Consider the following 17550-nt stretch of genomic DNA (forward strand, 5'->3'; position numbering starts at 1 on the left):
TGTTTGTCCTCATGATGGTACACAACAGTATCACCCTACCTACAGGTGATACTCTATGAAATGTGTCAACTCCCTGTTCAGCCTCGAACTAACAGAACTTGCCCACACTCACGAGAAAGCTGTGCAGCAACTTACTAAGGTGTGGGATGGTGGATCCGTGGTTAGTGCAGCTGCCTCAAGGACTAGGGGCCTGGGTTCAAATCCAGTCTCTGGCGACTGTTTGTGTGGAATTTCCACATTCTCCCTGCGTCTGTATAGCTTTCATCCCCCACTGCAAAGATGTGCAGGTCAGATGAATTGGCTAATGTTAAATTGCCCATAGAGTTCAGGGATGTGTAGGTTAAATGCATTAGTCATGGACAAAGGTAAAGCTTAATCGGGTAGGGAAATAGGTCGGATTGGGATGCTCTTTGGAGGGTCCGTGTGGACTTGTTGGGCTAAGTGGCCTGTTTCCGCACTGTCAGCATTCTGTAATTTTCACAGCTGCTCAGTTAGCTTTGCTGATAGAAACAGCGAAGTAAGGCTTACTTTGACAGCAAGGTTATTCATGTTGGCTGTCCCATAAGACAGCATGTAATGCTACACATCTGTAACCCTACCTCCTTTATTTCCCCAGAATATTTGCCAAACATTGTGGTGGATAAAGCAAGCACTTGGTCAACAACATTCTTCTAGGCACAGGGAAAATTGGCTGATAACATGCAAACCAGTCTTTTAAAGTCTTTGGTAAACAACACAACCACTTTCACCGCATTAACATATATATGGTGGGAAATATTGCTCTCGAGCAAATTATAAGACCAAGAACACGCTATGACACATTCTCAGTCTGTCCCTCTGATGAAAATGATGCACTTCCATCACTGCCATTTTCAGCGGCTTCAATGTCCGAGGAACCCTCAGGTCATTTTATGTCAGCCAATAGGAGACTATCTGACAGATGAGAATCACTCACTACTCAATAATCAAATGTACATGACACGAATCTTTGAGAACCCCTGTACAGACAGGCAAACCGGGATTACCAACTTGCGATGAGTCAGGCCCTGAATCGCATCTTCACACATTGGACACATGACACCACTGGATTTCGAGAACAGGCTAAACAGATAAGCTGAGACTTCCAGACAGTAATTCCAGATATCTCCAACGGGGGCACGACTTTACACGAAAATGGGAACTCGAGTGACTCAATATGGCCATGCCCACAGAAACAGTTTCTTGGCCATGGCTTCTTTGCCAATCGCCAACTATTTTGTTGAACCGTCACTCGCCCATCAGAACAATCGTAATTGGCATGTTAGTTGTAAGTGGCTGTCACACAGCCTTCCGCACATAGCTTATTTCCTCTCTCACGAGGAGGTAATGCTTAAGTGTAGCCTATTTGTTCAAGATACCACAATTTGTTTGCTCAATGTTTCTCCACTATGATGTATCGCTGGATCATGTAGCTTAGTTGTTAAAGGCGCTTGGCCCGTCAATTTGTTTGTGATGTCTTGCCAATCTATATGGCTGCTCTTATTGACATCAGCCCTACCCTTGTTAAATATCTCTATAAACACAATGTTGGTTGAAATTTGTAATCCTCTCCTGCTGTGGAATGTGGAGCATCAGTGAACCCTGACCCCGAGAGCTAACCCTTAATTTGTTACCTCCTCAGGTCGTTCTGACACATTGCAATTAACGGTCAGTCTGCATCTCAGATCAGGACTTGTTTCCTATTCTTGCAAATTTCTGCTGTACTTTGTGTCCTTACCGAATCATGATTTAGACAGAGGGTCTCCCCATGACGCATCATGTAATAAACTGCTTAATGCACAACGTCCTTCTCCAGAGGTTTTCTTCAACAGGTACCTACCTGACAATGTGGAAAATTGCAAAGTATGTCCTGTACATAAAATGTAGGACAAATCCAACACGGCCAATTGCTGCCACATCGGCCGATTCTTGATCATGAGCAAAGTGATGGAAGATGTCCTCAACGGTGCTGTCAAGAAGCCGCTGCTTAGCAATAACCTGCTCCATGACGCCGAGTTAGACTTCTTCTGCCATGGCCATTGAGCTGCTGAACCCATTACATCAGTGATCCAAAAATGAAAACAAAGAGCTGAATTTCTGACGTGAGAGTCACAGCCGTTGGCATCAAGGCTGCATACGACCGACTGTGGAATCAAGGAGTCTACGCAAATTTGCAATCAATGGGTACCAGGTTGCAACTCTTCGGTGGTTAGCGTCATACTTGATACATCGGAAGATAGTCATGGTTGGTATAGGTCTGTCATCTCAACTCAACGACATCGCTGGAGGAGTTCCTCAGGATTGTGTCCTTGGCCCAACCAATTTCACCTGCTTCATCAAAGACCTCCCCTCTATCCTAAGATCAGAAGTGGGGACGTTTGATGTCAATCGCACAATGTTTAGCACTAGTCGTGACTCCTTAGATACGCAAACAGTCCAGGTTCAAACGCAACAAAATCTGGTAATATCCAAGTTTGGGCTGACAAGTGACAACTAACATTCATGCCATTCAAATGTCAGCTTATTGTCTTCACGAATAAAAGAAGTCCGACCAGCGTCCCTTGGCGTTCAGTGATGTTACCATCCATGAATCCTCCACCATCAACATCCTGGGGGTTACCAGTGACCAGAAACTGAAATGAACTGACCACATAAACAAGAACAGGTCAGAAGCTTGGAATACTAATGCGGGTAACTCAACTGCTGACTCCTGAAACCTGTCCATCATCTGCAAGGCACAAGATAGGTGGGTGATGGAACACTCTTAACTTGTATGAATGGGTACAGCCCCATCAACACACAAGACGTTTGACACCATTCAAGACAAAGCAATCCGCTTCTGTGGCACTACATCCACAAGGATCCACTCCCTCCATCTCCCATGCTCAGTACACACTGCTGCTACTATCAACAAGGTACACCACAGAAATTCATCTAATATCCTCAGACAACATATAAGGAAACCGTGTAAACTTCCACATATCTGCTTCCACGGGTAGCAGATATGTGGCAATGCCATCATATTTGAGTTCCCCTACAAATTACACACATTCCTACGTTGGAAATATATCACTGTTCCTTCACTACCACAGGGTCAAAACCCTGGAATCCTCTCCTTCAAGGCATTATAGATCAACTCACAGCAGATAACTGCAGCAGTTCAAGAAGGCTGCTCACCTCCACATTCTCAGCAGCAACTCGGGACAGGCAATAAATATTGGACGGCTAGTGTTACCCACATTCCACAACACGAACGAATATGTTTTCCTTTTTAATGTGAGTTGGAGGACGGGGTGACGATGCTGTTCCTTTAAAACAGTTATTTGGATTGGGTTTCTTTGAAGAAACGTTGGAAAGACATCGATCCCAAAGAGTCCAGAGATCCTTTTACTTAATAAAAAAAAACCTTCAGCAATGGAACAGCAGTGGCCAGTTCCCCAGTTCCGGTTTTATTATTTTGTTTTAGCTGCGGTATCCTCAAGATATTTTGAGTGCCATATGGTTTGCAATCTTCAGGAAATGATTCCAAACAGACTTACTCTGAAAATTCTATGGACGGTGTTCCTCTCTGCCTGGAATAATCTGTGATTGAATTTTACTTTTTTGCCAAGAGGAGTGTTTATTGAATAATACTGTACTGGAGTAGTTAATGAAATAAGTTGCAGTCTCCAGTATTCAGTTAAGTTTTCGAATAGCCAAGTTACTCTAAATTCAACTTTATTTTGTTAATATTTCAACTGCAGTGTTTACATATCTTGTTTTGCTTGAAGCCGAGTGATTTCACCAGTTGCATCACACAGGGAACACCCACATGATATCTGCCTTTCACGAAAGAAAATATTCAGGTCGAGGCAACGATCTAGAAATCGTTTGAGGAAATCTGGTCTGCTCCACAACGTACAACCAATATGAGCATTGTGGCCTCCAGTACTCGATACTATGTAAATAAACGTAGGGCCTCTGCACCATGTCCTTACCCTATGCCTGACACATTAGGCCGTGGTATCTGGCTGCTGCCAGAACTGACCATTGTTAGCTACTAACTATATCCACACGCAGCCATTGGTTTTCGCAAGCTGACTTTTACCCATTGTTTTCTCTACCTAACCACTGTTTTTTTTTTCCTCTCATACTCTCTCTCTCTCTTTCTGGCTCTTTGGGATCGTTCTCAACCCACCGTTTACTCCTCTATATCTCCATTCCCACTCAATTCGGCGGCCAGGTCACTAAATCGGAAACATCTGGAGATAAAGCAGCATATTTCTGTTCCTGAATTCCAACACGTCCATATGCATATTTTCGTTTTGTTTGGATGTACAACCATCCTGGACAGGATACAGGCGAAGAGCATGTTGTTGTTTGGCTCTCGGACTGATAGGGATGGTGGTTTGAATGTGCTATGCCAGGGCATTAGAACGGCAGGAGTTATATACACCAAACTGCAACCTAAATAAATATTTGTCAATTCAGCTCATTTCTACACGTTGCCTCAACATTTATTCTTCAATTTCTATTTTTTCTAGATCTTGCCCAAAATTTAAATCTGCATCTTTGGAATTACAAATTGTGAAATTAACAGTTGGGTTTAAACAGAGAGAGAGAGAGAGAGAGAGAGAGAGAGAGAGAGAGAAAGAGGGAGAGAGAGAGAAGAAAGCAGGAAATAACCAGCTGGCTGTAAGTCATTGAGTGGCAGTTGGTGGCCATGTTCTCCATCATTCCGATTAGTTATGAACTGAATTAAAATCAAACCATGATTTTTGCCTCCACGCCATTACTTTGGGCAGTTGGATTACTACCCTGTTTCCTGATAACCTGCGCATTTAACAATTAGGGGGATAGTCACCTGACAGGGGGAACAGGTAACGCGATCGGCTAATATTGAGATGTTTTGGCAGCAGTAGAAACATCAATAGAACAGACGTTTGCTCTCATAGACAAGGTAAACATTTAGAGAAGTTGATGTGAGATAAGAAACTAGAGAGGTGTAATTTGAGATACAGACAAGAAGGAAAGTGTAGGCAGTACTGCCCCAGTTGGCTAGAAAAAGGCAGAAAAGCACAGAGGCAGTTGATTGGATGGTTACTATCACCGTGATAAGAAGTCCACAAGCTCACACTTGGTGTTTGGAGGAGACAGGTTAGCGAGACCGCTTCAAAAGCAAGTAACTTGTGTTTGAGTATTGAATGAAAGAACTAAAACTAACTTAACACAGATTTCAATGTTTTGTGCTTCTGCAGAACGTTATCTCCAAAAGATGAGCTGGGGATTTTAATATCAGTAAAAACAGATATCAGTGAAGACATTCAGTACTTTTCCTGATGAACTTCAGAATCCAGTTGGTGCAGTTCCTTGTGAACTTGCTTGTGTGTCAACAGAATTTTTGACTGAGTAAATAATTTTCCACATTCTGAGCAACTGAATGGTTTTCCCCAGTGGGAGTTCGCTTGTGTACCGTGAATTTTGAGTCCAGTCCAGTCCATCAGTAGGAGCATCTTAATGGTGTCTCCTCTTGGTAATCACGTTGGTGCGATCCCAGTTCGCCAGGACTTTTCTAGCATTTTCCACAGTACTCAAAGGTCTTTTCCCAGTGTGAACTTGCTGGTGTTCCAGCTGATGGGACAACTGAATAAACCCCTTCCCATAAACAGAAGAGATTAATGGCGTCTTTCCAGAGTGAAATCGCTGCTGACGGTCCAGATTGGATAACTGAATGGATCCCTTACCACACACACGGCAGGCAAGTGACCTCTCCCTACAGCGTACCTGCTGGTGTGGCAGTCCTTTGGATGAGAAAGTGAATCCATTTCCACAGAGAAATGCTGTACGAGGTCTCTCATGGGAACGACTGAACTGATGAGTTTCCAGGTCAGATGGGTAACTGAATTCCTTTCTACAGTCCTCACATTTTCATGCTTTTACACGAGTGTGACTGCACTTCTGGTCTGACAGGACATCTGATCCACACACAATGCACATGTACAGCTTCTGCCCATTGTGAACAGTGCTATATTCCTCTATCTATATCCGTCCATTGGCCCCATAGTTTTATCTCTGGACAGTTAATGCAGAGACCTCGGCAATTTTCTGGGGACGTGGGTTCGATTCGCTCAAAGGCACATAGTTGAATTTGAATCCGATAAAAATCTTGAATTAAGAGTCTAAGCATGACCTTTTCTGATTGTCAAAAAAACACATCTAGTTCTTTCAGGAAGGAAATGCTATCTTTCCCGGATGTGTCGTCCATGCGACTCTAGACCGACAGCAATGTGGTTGACTCTTCACTCCGCACTGGTGTGTTAGGGATGATCAATAATTGTCCCTACCGGTGATACACTCATCCCGTGAAAAAAAATAAGTGTTCAAATCCCAATGCCATTCAGTGTTACAATTCAGTGAGTGTCAGACTGACATGACGGTGGGGTCAAAGTATGTAGACAGTAAATACGCCCTTTCAAAAACCGAAAAACTCGTTGAAAATAGGGGGAAACTGTGACAGTGAACAGTCAGAAACACAAAGAGAGATTGTGATATTAAGTGGAGTGATTTGGTAGATTGTAGGGCTGGCCCGAGGAAAGCGTGAGCAGGAGATCTTTCGGAATTAACTGCAACATCTTATCATGACCATGATCACGTGCTCTCAAATATGTTAACAATACATAAGTAAGCCTAATCTCAGCTTTCATCTGTTGCTGAAACTCTTATCAGGAGACGTAACTTTGACATGACAAATACCGACATGGCACTATATACACGCACACGCACAAACACATATATACACACACGTACACACAAGGACATAAAGCTAAATTCTGAATGATATGTCTTAAATTGTTGCAAACAAAAATGGCTTCCAAGACTCCTGAAATGTCTTTGCCAAATTTGAATAATCAGCTATTGAACAGGCTCATTCGAATCTAGTATTATGCAATGGAGTGAGAATACGTTGTCGAAGAACCTTGAGGGAAAACATACCACAATATTATAGAATATTCGATGAAGTTTCAAAAAAGCGTAGTTCAAGATAAAGATGCAGACAGTGTGGGGTTGAATGGCATGTAGCGAAGGATGACAATTTTGGTCAAGCAAACAATTGCAGTTCTGATGAAAGATGATTCGAAAAGCGGAACGTCAAATAAGACGGTAAGAATTGTGCAAATGAGTAAAATAGGGCAGTGACGGTGCTTGGAAAGTGCTATAGCGGCCCAAACAGCAGAAGGAATGAAAGGGACAGATATATTGCCACTCTCTGAATAATGACAAAACAACTGGTTAATAACAGCAGGAAATTTTCATTACCACAAAGTTATTTGGATCATTTTACTGTGAAATTTATTAATGAAGTAGAATTCTTGAGGTGCATGCAGGAGAATCTTTTTTCGTTCGGTATGCAGTAAAACCAACAAGGACAAACTTGCATAAAGTCTGGCAAACATTTTGTAATCTACACAGGATTAAGGTCCAAGGTCAGACAATTGGAACCCAGCTAATATTGGAATTGGTTTAAAAACGAACACGGGATAAACAGAACACGTGCAGGCCAGTCGGTATAATATTGATCATGGTCAAATCATTCAAATCAATTGAGAAAAAGAATAAACTGCTGGCTCGAAAAGCATGCGGAGTCAATACAGATTTATTAAGTGGAAATTGTGTCTGACTAACATGATTGAAATTCTCGGAGAAGTGCCAAGACAGATTGCCGTGCAGTTTGCATGTTGTACGTGGATGTTCGCAAGGCTTTGATGAAGTGGCACATCACAATCAGGTTTTCACATCTTTCAAACTTGCACTACAATTCTTAAAGATCATAGAGTCACAAGCCACGGGAGAATGAGGGAAGGTGTAGGAGTCAGCAGTGCCCTCACCAACATGAAAACGACGCATGTGTTGTGAGTTCCTGAGCCTCTGCTGGACTTTAATCTGGGGCCCCTTTTCTGGGTTGCCTCCTGTTCGAGTCAAATGTTCACATGTGAGGTTCGAGAGGTTGTTGTATGTCTGAAAATTCCCTTCCAGCTTAAACTGGAGGATCAACAGTTCATCTTCAGACTATAGACTTAACAGCATTCTGAATTTAATATTAAATTAAACACATTTAAATTGTAAACCAGTTCTTTCCTTTCTTTTAGCTTGTAATCAAATCCGCCCCTCTCCATCCAATTCCTTATCATTTCCAGTCTGGCACAAGACACACCATTGTTCTGCCATTCTCACATTCTGATCACTTAAGGTGAACTATCAACATCATTTCTCCGCCAGCACCTTACCCTCACGACCCCAATTCTGAGCCCCCCCCCACCAAAGTGCAGAATAATTGCTTTTTCCTCGTCAGCTCTGATAAAGAATCATCTCGGTTTGAAGCTTTAGACTTCTGTCTCTCTATGGATGCTGCCTGGCACGCTGTGATCTCCAATTCACAGTTTCCAGCATCTGCAGTAATTTGTTCCAGCGGCTTCAAACCGACAGTGTGCATGAAAATGATTGCATAACGTCCTCAAGTAATAGAAAGCCAGAGATCCAGCTATCCCTCCAACCAATCGGAATGTACACTGGGCGATTCTGTGTTCTGATGATACTGCCATTGATTGTTTTTTTTTCAAAATGAAATATCTTGAAGCTATCCAAATCATTCTTCCTCTGCCACTCCTTACCCCATTCAACTAACTGATCAAGCTTTCTTTGTAATCTTAGATAACTTTAATCATATCCACTGTGCACCAATTGTTATGACATCTGCAAGCTTATCAAACATGCCTTCTATATTTTCATCTACATCATTAATGTAACTGTCAAACAGACGTGAACAAAATATGATAGGACTGCCATCGATTTTTCATGGCCCCTCCTTGCACTTCTTTGCTCTTTCTTTAGGTCCTTCCTGGGGAACCTAACCTCTGAAGGTTCTAACTGAGCCTTCACGTCTTATCTTTACATACGTCTCTTTCATCGTTTTGAGAAGAGATTCAACTTCTTTAGTAGACCATTGATCCCTTGCTTAATCACATCCACCCTGCCGGACAAGTCCACACTTATCAAGTACACACAGTAGTTGTTCCTTGAACATGCTCCACATATCAGTTGTTCCCTTCCACTGTAGTTTCCTTCCCCATCCTATATATTCTATATATTGCCTAATCACATCACAATTGCTTTTCCCCCAGCAATAATTTGTGCCTTGCAGTGCATACCTGTCGCTTACGATAGCTTAAGTAAATGTAACTGAATTATAGTCATTCTCACCAAATTGCTCGCCTACATCCAAATCTCACACCTGGTCGGTTGCATTACCTGGTACCAAATCGAATATGGTTGTTGACATATCTATGTACTCAGTCTGGAAACCATCCTGCATACATTGAACAAAGACTGACTCATCTAATGTACTCGAACTGTAACGCTTCCAGTCAATATTTTAAGGTTAAAGTCCGCCGTGATAACAACTCTTTTACTTTCGCTACTCACCAGAATCATCTTAGCATTCATTTCCTCTACATCGCGTTCCAGGAGTCCAATAGAAAACTCTCAAACAGTGTGTCATCTCCTTTCTTGTTTCTCACCTCAGCCCATACACGCTCAGTAGATTAGTCCTCATCAAACATCTTTTCTGCCACCGTAATTTTGTCCTTGACTAACAATACAACGCCCCTTCCTCCTTTACCACGTTCGTTAACATTACTGAAACATCTAAACTTCGGAACCTGCAACAACTATTCCTGTCCCTGCTCTATCCATGTCTCGGAAATCGCACCAACATCGATGTCGTACGTATCAACCCTTGCTGCAAGTTCAAAAACCTTATTCCAGATGTTTCTTGCATTGAAGCAGAGACTCTTGAAACAATGTTTCTGCCTGCTGTTTCACAACTGTGAAATTAAAAACTTATTTATGACATAACTATCCTCATCCTTCTGTGCACTGGAGTTGCAATTCGTGTTCCCAATCCCCTACTGAATTAATGCTGCACATCATTTCAGGAATTTGAGTGCCGGAGTGAGGGTATCTTACTGCAGCTTTATAGGTCCATGGTAAGACCTCATCTCGAACATGGTGCTCCTTATCTTACAAAGGGCAACCCTGAACTGAGGGCGTGCAGAGAAGGATGACAAGATTGATCTCTGGCATAGGAGGCTTGTTATGAGAACAGAACTTTGGTCGACTGGGCATTTAGTCCATGGGGTCCAGATAAATGAGTGGAGATCTCCGTGAAATATGCATATAACTCTGACAGGGTGAGACAGATTGGAAGCGAGGACGATAATTGCCCTGGCAGGAACGTCGAAAACAGGGGTTCACATTACTCGGTACATTCAGGCCACTCTGCTTTGAGATGAGAGTAAATGTCTGTTCGCAGAGACAGGTGAACCTGGGGTATTCTCGACTGCATAAGGTTGTGCAAGTCAAGACATAGAATATGTCTAACGATTTCTAAGTACTAAGGGGAGAGAACTGGGGTATGCTGTATTAAGACACGGGGTAAACCCCTCTGTTAGTTTAAATCCATCACATAGAAAAGCTCACCTCGCGTTATAATCTGTTGCATTTCGAAAGGGTAAAAGACTATCCCAGATGTCACTCCTTGAAGAAAATAATAACAGTTTTGTATTTAAGAACAACAGAGAATGTTAAAACCAACAACTATTTGCAACTCTTTTCTCTTCAACCTATCTTTTACGTCACACTCTGCAATTCTGGTCCGATAAATAAAATTCCAAATTAGTTTTACAAAAAGAATCGCGTTTCAAAACAAGTCAGCTTTGTTGGTTATCCTTCGTAGATTTGCCTCTGTAGAATTCCCTCTGTGAGTCTGGAGTCACTTTTAGGTAAAACCGGGAAAGAAGGTCATGTTTGCTTCCTGAGAATATATTGGTGAAGCAAATTGTTTTTTCCAATCGACATGGGCTTCAGGATCACTTTTACTCACACTAAATTTTCCATCTCGATATTTTATTAATTGTGTTTAACTTCAACTAGCTGCCAGAGGATTAGTCTCATCTGGATTAATAATCCAGTGACATTTCCACAACAGCTCCAACTCCGCATGGCAACATATCGGAGTTGGTTATTTCTGTGCTGCTTATTTCTGTGCTGCTTGATAGTTCTGTCAAAAAGAACACCCACTAACTTGACTATCATGATGAAGTTGAGGGGTGGTGATTGGCCAGATTGTAATTACTCTCGTTTTAGGGGATTGGACAGGATTGAGTAATTTTTCACATTGTCATGTTGATGTCAGACATGGAGCTGGAATGAAACAGCGTCCCCAGGGACATGGTTTGTTGCGCAGCACAAGTATTCATTCTTAGTGCAGGAATTGTATCAGGGTTCATTGCCTTTGTCGGATCTATTGTGTTCAGTTGTTTCTTCATGTCACATGCAGCGAATCGAATTGATTGAAGACTGGCATCTGTGATTCTGTGGGAATCATGACGAGGTGAGGTGGATCATCGAATCAACACTTTTGGCTGAGGTTGACGCAGAGATTGTATCGTCGTCTTTTACAGTGATGTGCAGGGTTGTTCCATTTTTTAGGATGGGATATTTATGGGCCGTCTCCACCAGTTAGTTGTTTATTAGTTCATCATCATTTAGGACCACTGAACATCCTAGATCTGATCTGTTGGTGTTGGGATCATTTCGCACTCTCTGTCTGCTCAGCTATTTGCAATGTAAGCAGCCAGATCAGGTAGATTTAATGGGTTGTCATCAGCTTTATGGACGTATCGTTCCGACCCTGTCATGTTCACGCACAGTCGGCTTGTTGGTAATGTTAGACCGAGAGTTTCTCCCGGGAGGGAAGTTCCAGATTGTCGTTGAAAACAATTCTGCTTCTCCTCCTGCTTTGGTCTACAGCACAAATGCTCAGTTTGAACTGCATTACCTGCAATACAATTCTGCTGCCTGTCTCCCAGTTCACACCCACTCTCTTTTACCCACCAGCACTGTTGACTGTAGTCTCCTCTAGTTTCTGACGTGCTAAAATTTTCATTTTATTGTTCTCATTCTGCTGAGGGTCTCTCCATGGTCACGCCTCTGATTTGTCACATTCTTCGAAATCCTTTCACATATTCATCTGACTCTTTCCCTTCCAATAATGCCACCTTCTGTGCTTGATTTGAAAGTGTTTCCCTATGTTTTTCTCCCTGACCATAATTAAGAACTAGTTCATGCCAGCTTCTTGTAATTTAAGAACCAAATAATTTGTGCATTTTGCGTTATCATTCACTTCCCAGTGTAAGGCGCTCCATATTTGACAATGTGTTCTTCGAAAAACAGAAACTGTTGGTGAAACTAAACTGTTCTGGCAACATCGATGGAGTGAAAGCAGAGTTTTTTGAGGGGGTCCAGTGCTCCTTCTTCAAAGCTCCCCGTTTCTCCAGCATTTGTTTGTTTCTAATTTGCAGTATCCACAGTTATTTGTTTTATTGAAAATGTTTTTTTGCCTGTTCATTCCTGGAGAAACTCAGGAGATCTGGCATCATCTGCGGAGACAGGGAAACAGAAGTAACATTGAAAGGACAGCTTGTCTCACCTTCAGAATTGCAATGGATTGGAAAATGGGCATTTTAATCCTTTGACAGAGGTGGCGGAGGCGTGATGGGAAACCGAGGTTATGGAGACCCATTGCAAAAGATAAATGGCTTTCAGTTGTCGTAAAAGAGAACCAATGTCAAATGGATGTGAATTAAGGTGTGACTGTTGGAACTGGGTTCTCTCCCTTGATTGAAATATAAAAAATAAATAAACAGGATATGGTCATAGGGAGACCAGAAGGGAAAATGTGAGAAAAATGGAGAATAGCTGAAACGGTGTCAGGCTGTGAGGTATATAATTGAATATTAACTCCGGCAGGCTGTAAAATACCAAGTATAATGCGAGGTGCTACTCAAGCTTAGGTTGTTCTTCATGGGAACATTGCATCAGCCCAGGACCGAAACGTTTGCATGAGAACAAAGTAGGCTATTGAAATGAGATAAAATGAGAAGGCCAATGTTGCTCCGACAGACAGAATGTGTTGTTCCTCAACACAGTCTCTGTTTGGTCTCCCTAATGCAAATGAGACTGCATTGTGTGCAGCAATAATAGGAGACTGTATGGAAAGAGTGTAAGTGAAATGCTGCCTGACCTGGAAAGTGTCTTTGAGGCCTTGGATCATGAGGAATTAAGAGGTGAATGGACAAGCATTGCAGCTTCTGCAAATCTTGAAGGTGCCATGGACGAATAGGAAGTGTTTGGCATGTTGCAGGGTTTCACCAAGGGAACGGTCACTGTGAAATTTTGCTTCAGCTGGAGGATAGCGTCATAAATTCCTAGAGCATGGAGACAGGCTCTTCGGCCCAAACTTGCCCATGCAACTAAAATGTTCGTCCAGTCTCACCTCATTTCTCTGCACTCGGCCCATAAGCTTCAAATCCTTTCTGCGAAATGTTTTTTTTTCAAATATCGCCAAAGCACCTGCCTCAAACAACTTCCCTGGCAGCTCATTCCATATCTGTAGCACCCTCTGTACAAAAATGTTGCCCCTCATGTTCGCTTTTTATCATTTGCCTCTATTTTTAAATGATGCCCTCTCGTCCTCGATTCCCCAACTCTGGGGAGGAAGACTTAATGCATTCACCCTATGCACACCTCTCGTGATCTTATAAACTTCTAAAAGATCCCCGTCTCTTCCTTACACACTAAATGAAAAAAAGCACCTAGTTTGTCCAATCTGTCCCGAGATCGCAGACGTTTGAGTCCAAGCAACATTTTTATAAATTTCTTCTGCACTTTTTCCAGTTTAATAATGTTGTTCCAATAACAAGGTGAAGAAAACTGAACACAATACTCCAAGTGCGGCCTCACCAATGTCATGTACAAATGCAACATAACTTCTCAATCTTTGTACATAGTGCTCTGATTGATGAAGTTCTGTCAACCTGTGACTTCACTTTCAGAGAACTGTGAGACTGAACTTCAAGGCCCCTCTGTTCCATTACACTTTTAAAGGCCCTACCATTCTCCATGATTCTCTGACATCGATTTGACTTTCTAAACTGCAAGACTGCACACTATCTACATTAAATTCCATTTGTCATTTCTCAACCCACATCCCCAGTTTATCAAGGACCTGCTGCAATGCTTGATAACCTATTTGAAAGTCCACGATACCACATAATTTCGTGTCATCACCAAGTTTACTGATCAAATCTTGTACATTCTCAACCAAATCATTAATATTGATAACAAACAACAATGGGCCGACACTGAAAGCTGAGGCACTCCACCAGTCATTGTTCTCCAGCCCAACAAACATCTTTCAACTATAACCCTCTGCTTCTTACAATTGAGCCAATTGTATAGCCAATTTGCCAACTTCCCTGGAATTCCATGTGTTCTATCTTTCCTTTACCCTCCGTGTGCAACAGTTGCCCTTTAAGTTCCCCTTCATTCTGTTGCCTCTAAGATAAAACCAATGCCTACTGGTCCTCGATCCCCTACACTGAAAAAGACTGAGTGCATTCACCCTATCAATGCCTCTCATGATCTTATAAACTTCTATAAGATCCACGCTGTGTTTCCTATGCTCTAAAGAACAAAGTGCTCGTTTGTCCAACCTATCGTTACATCTCGGACCATTGAGCTCAAGCAATAACCTTGCACATTTCTTTTCTGCAATGACATGTGGAGACTTATTAAATGTCTTACCGAAATCGATAGAAACTACTTCGACTACTCTGCCCTCGATAATCTTCATGGAAGACAAATGATGTGTTGTATTGCTGAGAATTAAGTTCATGATGTTTTCAAGTGGGACATGAAACATAAAACAGCATAAAAGAACCTTCGCCTCACGAGGTTCTTCCTTGATTTTATCTTTATTTACGACCAAACGTGCCTCCACGCCCCTTCATTGCGCCATACGTTCTATGTCTCTTCTTACTTGGGATGAATTTCACATGGAGAAAGTGAGGTCTGCAGATGCTGGAGATCAGAGCTGATAATGTGTTGCTGGAAAAGCACAGCAGATCAGGCAGCATCCAGGGAACAGGAGAATCGATGTTGCGGGCATAAGCCCTTCTTCAGGAATGAGGAAAGTGTATCCAGCAGCTAAGATAAAATGTAGGGAGGAGGGACTTGGGGGAGGGGCGTCGGAAATGCGATAGGTGGAAAGAGGTCACCTATCGCATTTCCGACGCCCCTCCCCCAAGTCCCTCCTCCCTACCTTTTATCTTAGCCTGCTGGACACACTTTCCTCATTCCTGAAGAAGGGCTTATGCCCGAAACGTCGATTCTCCTGTTCTTTGGATGCTGCCTGACATGCTGCGCTTTTCCAGCAATGAATTTCAGATGTGCTGTTGAATTATCCCCAGAAACTCCTGCCGTTGGCGCTTCACCATCTTCCACGCTTGGGATACAGAGAACGATTGGAGATTTATCAGCAAAATATAAACTAAGAGAAAGTGAGAAAACATGAACGACAAAAGAAATAAATACACGACCCTATTTGGTTTTAAACGCCTATATGCTGTTCACCTTCGTACAACGTATGTACAGCAAGGTAATATGTTCACATTCTTGGTCTGATGACGGAACGTTTGTCTCCAATAATATGACAGACACTAACTGTTGACAGAACCCAGCAGGACAATATATTTATTTCCTTGCAGAAAGTAGATTAACTGAAATAAGGTTGGACACCAGAAGCAGGAATTTCGATCAGACACCCTGGTAAGAATGAGAGACTAGCTCAGGGAAGCCCAAGAAGTGGTGTTGGGAATGTTGGGAGGGACAGTGGGTCGCTGTGAAAGAAGGGTGATGATCAAAGGGTGATGATCCTCAGCTGAGGATCAAAGAATGTTTGACAAATTTTGGACTTCACATTCGGTGTTTTGCTAACTTTATCTCCGTTGCTAATACTTGTTCCTTGTGCATAAATGGACAATCTTACATATTTTCACAGAACAGATTACCCGGTGTATATGAGCAAGTGTCTCTATATCCCATTAGAATGATCTGTTCAGTTGACATTGTTACCCTTTACTCCTTCCTCCAAATATATTTTGTTTCTTTCACTGTGTTTTACCTTATTCTGTCTGTCAAAAACAAATGGTGAATGCGAGTTTCCACAGTCACTGTCACCTAATCCTTTGTTTTTAACCAGTGAACATACACTCCGTCACTGAACCTTCAATCGATGGTTTCAACAGAGAAGATGATTGTAAATGGACAATTTATTTTTGTGCTAAGTCCAACAATTCAGTAAAGTTTTGGCTTCATGGAATACAAACTGCGCAAGAATATGTTCACAGCTTTTTAAGCGAATGGATGAAGTGTTTGATGTTCAAGGCAAAATGTGGCCTTATTAGAACAGTGAGATGAAAGTCCGCCGAAATCTGCACTTCCTGTACCTGTTCAAACCAGTTATGTCCAGAGACAATGTTTATACCGTGAGTCGCTGTGGCAGACGACACTTCAGTGCAGTAACAACCTGTCGTTTGGCTTTTAGTAATGTGGTTGTATAGAGCATTGCATGAGGATAACACAGCAGATTCATCGAACCTGTGAAAATAAATCATAACCTTTCTTCTTCACTACTAACGTTGTTAGAGTACCTGGAGTTGGTTGATGTGAACAATAGCAGGCGTCGTCAACATCCCACTCAGACCAGGTATTTTTGTTACATTAAAAACGTTGTTATCAAATCGGTTAATGGAGCTGTTTGTTCAGTGACTGTGATTGATGTCAGTCTCCATGGATTTTAATTGTGTCAGTGGAGTGATTCCCTCCTCTGTTAATAAAGGCCTTCTTTCAATTTGTAATCCATAGTTATCAATGGCAGCAGCATCCTCAACACGATTGGAGAGAGATCAGAATCAGAATCTATGGACAGCAGACTGGCATTTTCAAACAAATCATCAGAATCTGAGAACATCAGACTGGAAACTTTCACCAATGGATCAGAATCTGAATGCATTCGACTGGAATTTTACAAAAATGGACAGAGGTTTATCCTGGCACCTTCAGTATCTTTCTCAGGATTGGATAAGTTTAAAATTACGGGTAAAATGCGTAATGATAATTATTCAGGCAGGTTACTATCCTTTCCTCGCTATTTTTGGCGTTGCCGGTAAGTCTTGTGATCTACTTATTAATTCTGTAAACCATTGTGAACACTATGGCTATTTTTGTTTTTTATATTTGGCAAAGTTGCAAACTACTTTATTCGCTTGCAATCACAAACTCCAATCCTATTCGATCGACTTCATTCCGGTCACTTACAAACACTTGAGGAAGAACAAAATTGTTCATAACCATGGTAGCTCCATTTTGTCCTGAACTGATTTATATCTCAATATTGTCTCTACCATAAAATCCGTCGACTATCTCCTCCACAACATCCGTAATTTCACGTCTGCATCAGTACTGTTCAGCACTGCCGCCTCACAGCGCCAGAGACCCGAGTTGAATTTCCGCCACAGTGAACTGTCTGTGTGGAGTTTGCATATTCTCCCCGTGTCTGCGTGGGTTTCCTCCGCGTGCTCCAGTTTCCTCCTA

The sequence above is a fragment of the Chiloscyllium plagiosum genome, chromosome 8, assembly GCF_004010195.1.
Source record: "Chiloscyllium plagiosum isolate BGI_BamShark_2017 chromosome 8, ASM401019v2, whole genome shotgun sequence".
NCBI lineage: Eukaryota > Metazoa > Chordata > Chondrichthyes > Orectolobiformes > Hemiscylliidae > Chiloscyllium > Chiloscyllium plagiosum.